Source organism: Gossypium hirsutum, chromosome D10 (genome assembly GCF_007990345.1).
Source record: "Gossypium hirsutum isolate 1008001.06 chromosome D10, Gossypium_hirsutum_v2.1, whole genome shotgun sequence".
NCBI classification, from domain to species: Eukaryota; Viridiplantae; Streptophyta; class Magnoliopsida; order Malvales; family Malvaceae; genus Gossypium; species Gossypium hirsutum.
Window position 1 is genome coordinate 10,487,941 of NC_053446.1, and position 8,528 is coordinate 10,496,468.

General features: G+C 32.0%; 1 long non-coding RNA gene across 1 annotated transcript; it reads right to left on the bottom strand.

Annotated features, from left to right (window-relative positions):
* Positions 1-5,384: 5,384 nt before the first annotated feature.
* Positions 5,385-8,528, bottom strand: LOC107914198 (uncharacterized). Its single transcript, XR_005919651.1, has 4 exons — positions 8,226-8,528; positions 7,627-8,154; positions 6,406-6,691; positions 5,385-5,634 (listed from the first exon to the last, which is right to left on the bottom strand). It is a non-coding gene; the product is annotated as an uncharacterized lncRNA (long non-coding RNA).

Genomic DNA, 8,528 nt, shown 5'->3' on the forward strand with positions numbered 1-8,528 from the left:
ATATTTATAACAGTAAATTTTTTTCTGAAAATACTTATGCTTTGTATGAGATGAATTTAAAGGGTTTTAAATTTTCAACCGAATGACTTTCTCCGTTATCTTCTTACCCAGAATTGTGTCGAGTGTGGGCTCAAGCAACAAGAATCAAACACAGAATAAGAAACAATTTAATTATTTTCAGTAGTAAAGTAATTCTCTCAAATAAAACCGATAAAAATTATAATTCTCAAAAAATAGAATTTATACTTAGAAAATAATTTACCATTACTTTTTGCCAATATAACAATATATGAAACTTGTGTGTAAAAACTTGTTAATAGATCTATTTATAGGGAGAGATAAGAGAATCCTGGTTGAATAAGTATAATATAAATAATATTTATTTAACAGAAAAGCATTCTCTTAATCTAACTAGAAGAGGTGGGGCCCTCACACAAAAATGAGAGGAATTAGATCTCATGTATTAGGTCCAATTATATGTATTTCTTAAACTTTTGAGATCCAGTATTTTATAATTTAATTCAACTCAATATTTGTTTTTTATTCTCAAAATAAATACTATTTGATTAATTAATTTAATTAACTAAATAATCTATGAGGAAATATATTTATTTTTCATATTCAATAGATTTATAATGAGTAATTAATTTAATTTTGTTTTCGAACTACAATTATTTAATTGTAATTAATTAAATAATAATTCGAAAATCTTCAACTAATTCTCAAGTCAATCTTATACTCAGTGAGAAAACGCATTCATTTGTGAATGTGACCCATTTCTCTAGCTTCATAATTTTGATTCATCCATGTCTTTTTAGTTCTATATGCAATTCATTTATGGTTTCAACGAGCTAACGGATGGACAAATTAGACATATATAATTACAGTTCAAATGATTTATAATTAAGTTTCATATTTTCACCTATTAATTATAAACTCATTTAGTCACGAAGTCATTCCACTATAGTATCGTGACTAAGCTCTCCCTAATTACATATCATTTCGAAAGTTATTTAATTAGTGCTCGTCCAATGACCTTATCATAAGTGTTACCCTTATAAGATATCCTTAATTTATTGTGGATAAATTCGTTCTCCCAATATGATTATATTTTATCTCACTATAGCTACTACATCTTCATGAAAAGTCAATTATTATCAAATAGTAATAAAGTCATTTATCACAAAGACAAACGACCCATGGTCACATTTATTTTTCATCTGCCATATAATGCCAATGAGAGAATATCATTTTATCTTTAGTTGGGCTATGAATTCCTCTATTGTGAATGATGCTACATACTGTAGAAATAGTATGCCCAACACACCAGTTTTTGGTTCTTTATCTATTTGAACTCAAACTTTTACGTACACCAAAGTATACGAATCATGCATACATAGTCCATCATTCATTCAGGATTAAGGTATGTCACACAATTAATGTCACAAGTGAATAAATTCATAAACGGATCTAGAATCTATTCTGCTTGGTTCATGTCTGATGTACTATCCATTCAGTTAGTCACATCAATGTCTCTATCTTTTGGGCGTCATCTGCTCTGATGCTCATAACAAAACATATTCCCAATTATACTTGATAGATGACATATTAGTCTTTTAATAGGATTGTTCATTCTGATTAGGCTATGGACATGTTTAGGTTCATCTACTAATACAAGTTGTCTTTTTATATTATGATTTGACCACGTAATACCATTTACTATTAGTTAAACGTTAGATAACTAATGAGTCAATATTTGCTTCCATTTTCTTTTCGTGCAAAAACATTGAAGAAAATATACCAAAGGTATCAATGTAATTAATATATATTATTATTAAATCAAGTTGTTTGAAAACTACAAGTATACACATACGAAATTACTATACTTAGGACACCAGACCCAACATTATGTCATTCAAAGAGCTAACATCATTCCCAACAATTTACCAATAGTACACTCATAATTAAACACCGCCAAACAATAAAAGCTAACATAATTCCTAAAAATTTGCCAACAGTTTTAAAAGAAAAAAGCCAGAAATCAGTCCATACTTGATGCCTTAGTAGGTGCATATCTCGGAGCGCAGCAACCACCTCTTCTACTATATATGTGGATGTCAATTTGATGTTCATATCATCATCTATACAACGTTAAACTCTCGCCAAAAGGTGATTCGTATCAGAAATCCCATTTGTGGTGAACAATTTAGAACAGTACGTTCTAACTAAACCTACTAAATCCTCGTCATCCTGGATCCAGTTCCCATTATTGTCTTCTTATCCCTCAATATTATTAATTCCCCTCCTATTTGATGCAAAGCTATGAAAAAATGTTGTACTTTTATCACATTGTTTCAGGTAATTTACCCATACTCATTGTTTCCAATATCACTCCTAATTCGCCTCAATGTTAAGAGTCAATTTCACATCAAGAGTCTCTACCAAAAATTCTCATCTGGGTTCTTCTCATTTAAACTCGCTAGGTGACATTGCAAACCCTTGATAGTTTTGACTTTATCTTTCATCAAACGTGAGCTCCAATCCGATAATCCATAACTCAACTGATTGAATCGACTCAGAATCTCACCAGTTATTAAATCCCATAGTTTACAAATTTTTAGCTCACACTCGAGTTCTAATTCCCACCATGTTTCAAATAAAAAATGTCTCTCCCGTCCTCTCAAAAATTGAGAGTATTTATTATCTGCAGTATTGATTAGAATCGGGCAATGGTTTGAGAAACTATGAGTTAAGTGTAGGTCCTTGTATTTAGAAAATCAATGCTACCAGCACGTATTTTCCACCCCTCTATCCAAACGTTCTCTGATATTATTGTCTGATAATCTCCCCTCTCCTATATAAACCATTAGCCCTTAAAACCCAAGTTACAAAGATTACATTCCTCCAACGTTTCTCGAAACTAAGCCATACCTCTTCTCTCGAGTCCTACCACCAACTTTCTTATATGAATAGACGGTTTCATTGAAATTTCCAACCACTAACCAAGAGAGAGATTGATCTTGTCTTAGATGTTTCAACAAATCCCAAGACCTCCCCCTAAATCTAGCATCTGGTTTGCTATAAAAACATGTGAATGTCCAACAAGCACCTTCCAAATCATTAGAAATAACAACATCTACATGTGAAAAAAAGAAATTGCTCAAAGTGGTTGAACAATCATTCTTCCAACTTAATGATAGACCGCCCTTAGTGCCTAGTGCTTCCACACCAATCCCATTCGTAAAACCATACCTCTATTAAACTATTTCCATTATTCTTTTATTCAATTTAATCTCCAAAAAAAAGACAATGTAGGGACGCACATGCACAACATGTGTTTTAAGCGTCGAATAGACCGTGGAGTTCCCAAACCATGAGCAGTCCAACATAATATTTTCATTGTGCCTGATAGGCCTGCATAACAATGCTGACCAATATATTATTTTGTCGCATGTAGCTTCAATGTATAACATATATTTGTAATGTTGATAGTTTATGCATGATAACTAGACCCTGAAATAATCACTTGATTTCTTTTCTTCTGTTAGGGGTTAGAAAGCATGTATAGCTTGGCACAGAAAAATATTCAATTGAAACCAATGGCTTCTGTACATAGGTTGATGGGGCTTATAATTGGAATTATTGGGGAAAATATTAAGGTGACGTATGGGGATATAATATCAATATGCATTCTTTATTAATTCTCTTTTTAATTCCTTAACCTTAAACTAAATTATGCTTTGGGTATTTCTCAGGTCGTATTGGCAAAATGCTTGAAAGGATTTGGTCCTTGGTTAGCTGTCATATTTCCATCTTCATATATTTTTGTTTGTTAGTAGTGCAATTTTAGAACCTTATATGGGGTGCTATTTCAATATATTTTTGTTCTGGCAACTATAAGATCATATCATGAAATTAAAGCTTGGATTTTCTTGTACATTCTTTTGAGATATATATCTGTATTTTCTTTTAATCAGGATGGTTGCGCATGCCATAAAGTTGTTGACTGCTGGGAGTGACCATACAAAAATGCTTTTAAATAAAGAACGTCTGAACTTGGGGGGAGAAATAGAGGGAGAAGCAGAAGATAATGGAAAAAAAAAGAAAAAAAACTTACAATAACATAAAAGAAAAAAATAAATTGCTCAAAATGAAATAATACGAGATCAATTGTGTAAATTAACCTAAAATTTTTGTTTGAAATGATGATTTAACGTGTCATGTCAGCATATCGTTACACCGTTAACGATAATTAACGGCTCAGTGACTAAAATGTTACAACGTGATAACTTAAGTGACCAAAACATAATATTTCAAACATAAGTGATTAAAATGTAACATTATATAAACAAAAGTAACTATTTTGATATTTTACCCAAAAAATACATGAAAAAGATAAAAAGGTAAAAGCATAACTACAGTGAGCCCACTCCCACTTTGCTGACCAATGAAAAATCTTATTTCAACTAGTGGCAGGTGGATTTCATCACATCGCCAGTTTGGAATCCAAATAGCTCCCCACCAGTGTGATTACACTGAAAAATCCCCCAAACACATTGAACTAGAGGGAAATGGGCACCAAAAGGAGTCATTAGTCAACCAACGGTAGAGTTATCTGAGCTAGGTTTGAAGAGTTTTTAGGCATTATTTCTATCCAAATTTAATCTAATTCAAAATATAAATTCGAATTTTGTTTAAATTTAATCATACATAAAATAGAGTAATTTGAGCCAACTCGAACAAAAGTTTAATTTTTTTAATGAAATGCAATTAACAATTTTTTTTTATAACAGTACACCAAAACAAGCTTTTAGTGGCGTTTTTTTTGTCTTTAGAAGCGCCGCTAAAAGTATTTGCGGCGCTTTCAATAGCGCCGCAAAAAATGCCACTATTGACAATGCTGCAAACTTTTGCAGCGTTTTTAGAAATAAACGACGCTAAAGAACAAGACCTTTAGCGGCACTTTTCCCACAAACGTCGCTATAGAACAAGATCTTTAGCGGCGCTTTTTCCACAAACGCCGCTAAAGAACAAGACCTTTAGCGACGCTTTTCCCACAAACGCCCTAAAGAACAAGACCTTTAATGGCGCTTTTCCCACAAATGCCGCTATAGAACAAAACCTTTAGCGGCGCTTTTTTCACAAACACCGCTAAAAAACATGACTTTTAAAAAAATATTTTAATTAAATAATATTTATTTCTATTATAAATATTAAATTATGTTTTATTTTTGAAACTTAAACTTTAAACTATATACATTTTAAGGATAAAAAATATTAATTAAATTAAATTTTCTATTAAAATTTTAACTTTAAAACGAAAAATAAAAATTAATGAATTTAAATTTAGAATTTATATATTATGTTTAAATAAATGAGCAATCTACCTCACAGCTCATCTGATCTATATTAACTCGGCCAATTATAAAAGAAGCTACAAAACACGTAATAATTAACAATCATGGTTAAAAAAATTAGTACACAAGGTAGCTACAAAACTTTGTTTCAATAACACCAAATTTCAGTTCTAACTAAGATAAAAGACCATGGAATGCAACATTAAATAACATTCCACTTGAAGAAGTGCTAAGCCTTGGCTTTTCTAGCTTGAAGAGATTGAATCCACTGCTACACCTTCAATATTTAAAGGATGCAAAACCAAATGATCAAATAAACCAACAAACTTGGTAAACAAGAGAGATGTTAAAAATAATATATATATATTAGATACATACATACATATATATCTATATCGTTAGACACGTTAAAGATGTAAACATATGATAAAGACTTCTAAACTAAACCCAAACTCTTAGACACGTTACCGAGATTTAGCATGGGTATATTAGATACATACATACATACATACATACATACATACATACATACATACATACATATATCTATATCTATATATAATACAAGTATATTAAAAAAAATTAAAACTTCTTGTCATATATTTAAAACATCATACCTCATTTCTAAATATATATAAAAAAATAGAAAGTGAAGATTTAATAAATTAGACTAGCAAACAATAACACCATTATATATCATCAGTTCAAAGCATGTATACACGGTATTATGTAACATATATGATAGAACATTCAGCTATAAGATTAAGCGCAAAAAAATAGAAGAACAGCTGAAGCAAATGTATACTATTTTCGGGAACCATATGCAAAGAATATCATTAATTCGATTTCAATTCCAATCCGACCAATTTCTTAACCAAGATGGGAGACGATGATTCAAGAGAATTTACAAGGAAAAAGGACAAAACCAAAGCCAAAACAATAATAGGTGACTGTAGACTCTGCTCACTAAAGCTCATATATTTGTGGCCAAAATTAAAAAGAAGACATTACTTGCTACAAACTCATATATGGTCGATATAAAACTCACTGTTATGAACCAATAACGAGACCTTCCCGAGTGATGTTTGTTGTCACACGAAGCACTGCTTGTGCACTTAAAGGAGAGAGCTTTGACAGACAAAAGTTCTCCCAAGAGCCCATCTCTGGATTCTCAGATACTACAATTGAGAGACCGTGGGACTTCTCATATACAGTTTGCAGCTCCAAAAGAAGGGTTCGAGCAGCATCCCGTGACTCTGGGAGCTGGTCGCTTAGTTGGGATGCAGCTACTTGTATCAATTTGTCAATTCCATATTATTTAATTCCCTCAACACCTTGATAAAATCAAATGAATAAAAAAAGAAAATTCATAAAATACGACAGGACATCTATCAAATCCTATAAAATAAAGCAAACAATCATGAAAATAAGTGAACAAGGATATCAGAGGTTGATATCCAAATAATCATCAGTATGCATGAAAAAGTGGTGGGATAAAAAGGAAAAAAAACAGTAGCTTTGTAAACCATATATACCAAAAATACCCATATATAGCTAGACGCTAACTACTTTAAATGAACTTAGTTAATAGAAATCTATATGAACTATGTTGCTGCAAATATAGCAAACAACGGTACCATCCAAACCAATGAAACAAATTGAACATGATTAAGACTGGAAAAAAAATGGACTTCCTTCCAGATAAATAAAATAGCAGTAAGCATACCAGATCCCAACTGCCTACCAGACGTGGAACAATACGACCATAGTACCCCTTGAACTTGACTCTGTAAAACAAGCCCTACCAAGCACATACTTACAATACACTAATTCTCAACAAAATATAGGAAACAATATCTTCTATTATTAAAAAAACCAATCTAATACTCGAGTATTGACCCATCAAAAGACTCCTTCCAAAAGAATCACCCACTAAGTAACAGTATTCAAATTATAATTTCACGTTTTTAATTTACCAAGATAAAAATTTGTGCAGTATATTCTTCGTTCTCATTTAATGCCTCTTTTAAATTTACATAGTTAAGAACATACCCTGAAATTACCCACCTTTCACTACTTTTGTGTTTCCTCGATCTTTGATTAATATCATTAATTAAATTTGAAAACGTACGAATTGTATGAATCTTGAAAATTAAGGAACAGAATGCACATTAGAATGAGGAACAGAATGCACTAGTCAAATTAAACCTAAGACACCCGATTCTCTAGTCTTTCTAGTCAGATAACCAAGTAAGAATTGGAGACTTACAGCATACTATGCATTATTTCCTTATGGAATACTGATAATCGACGAACATTATTGAGTGTTTCAACAACCAGAATCCAATCTTTAGAGTCAAGTCCAGGTTAAACGGTGGTCCTAGGTTTCCATTTTCGGATCCACATGATTTAGTATGAGCCCTTTTGAAAGGAAACAAATGAAAGGCAAAGTGAAAGAGAAACAAAAAGGTATACAAGAAACTATTAGCAAACTGAAGAAACAGGTATCCTTATGTAATTTACCTTATTAAAACCATCAATATCAGAGGCTGCCAGTATCATTCTGTTCTTTATCATTGTTGTATTTAACCAACAGAGAAGGGAAAACAAGAAGTATCAATTGGGCAAAGCTATTTTAAGATATAAAACACAGAAACATTACAGACCAGTAGACATCTCCTCGGGGGTTGTGGAAATGGATTTTGAAGTCACTCGTCAATTCCCCAATACCAGTTCCTCGTGGCAGAGCAAAAATCACTATTCCTTTCTAAGGTGTCCTAATCCATAAATCTTCTGGCTGCAATTGAAAAGTATTAGCAGAGAGTATTGGTATTAACAAAATTGTATCACTTTAAGAGATAAAATCACCATTAAATTCTTAGTTTTTGGATGCTTTGCTGTAGAGAACAAAACTCCTGAGATGAGAAAAACTCAGCCATTATCGTATCTGCAAGAAATTACTGGGTTTTCATTTGTTTCCTCTTTCTGAACTGATAATCGACGAACATTCTGCTCCTGGTCCTGGGTTTCCATTTTCGAATCCACATGATTTAGTATGAGCCCTTCTGAGAGGTATGCAAAAAGAGGGAGAGAGGGGAAGATGATAATGAAACGGTGGTGGCAGAGAGAAACACTTAGGTATTTTGAGGATACCAATTTTAGGGGGGAAAT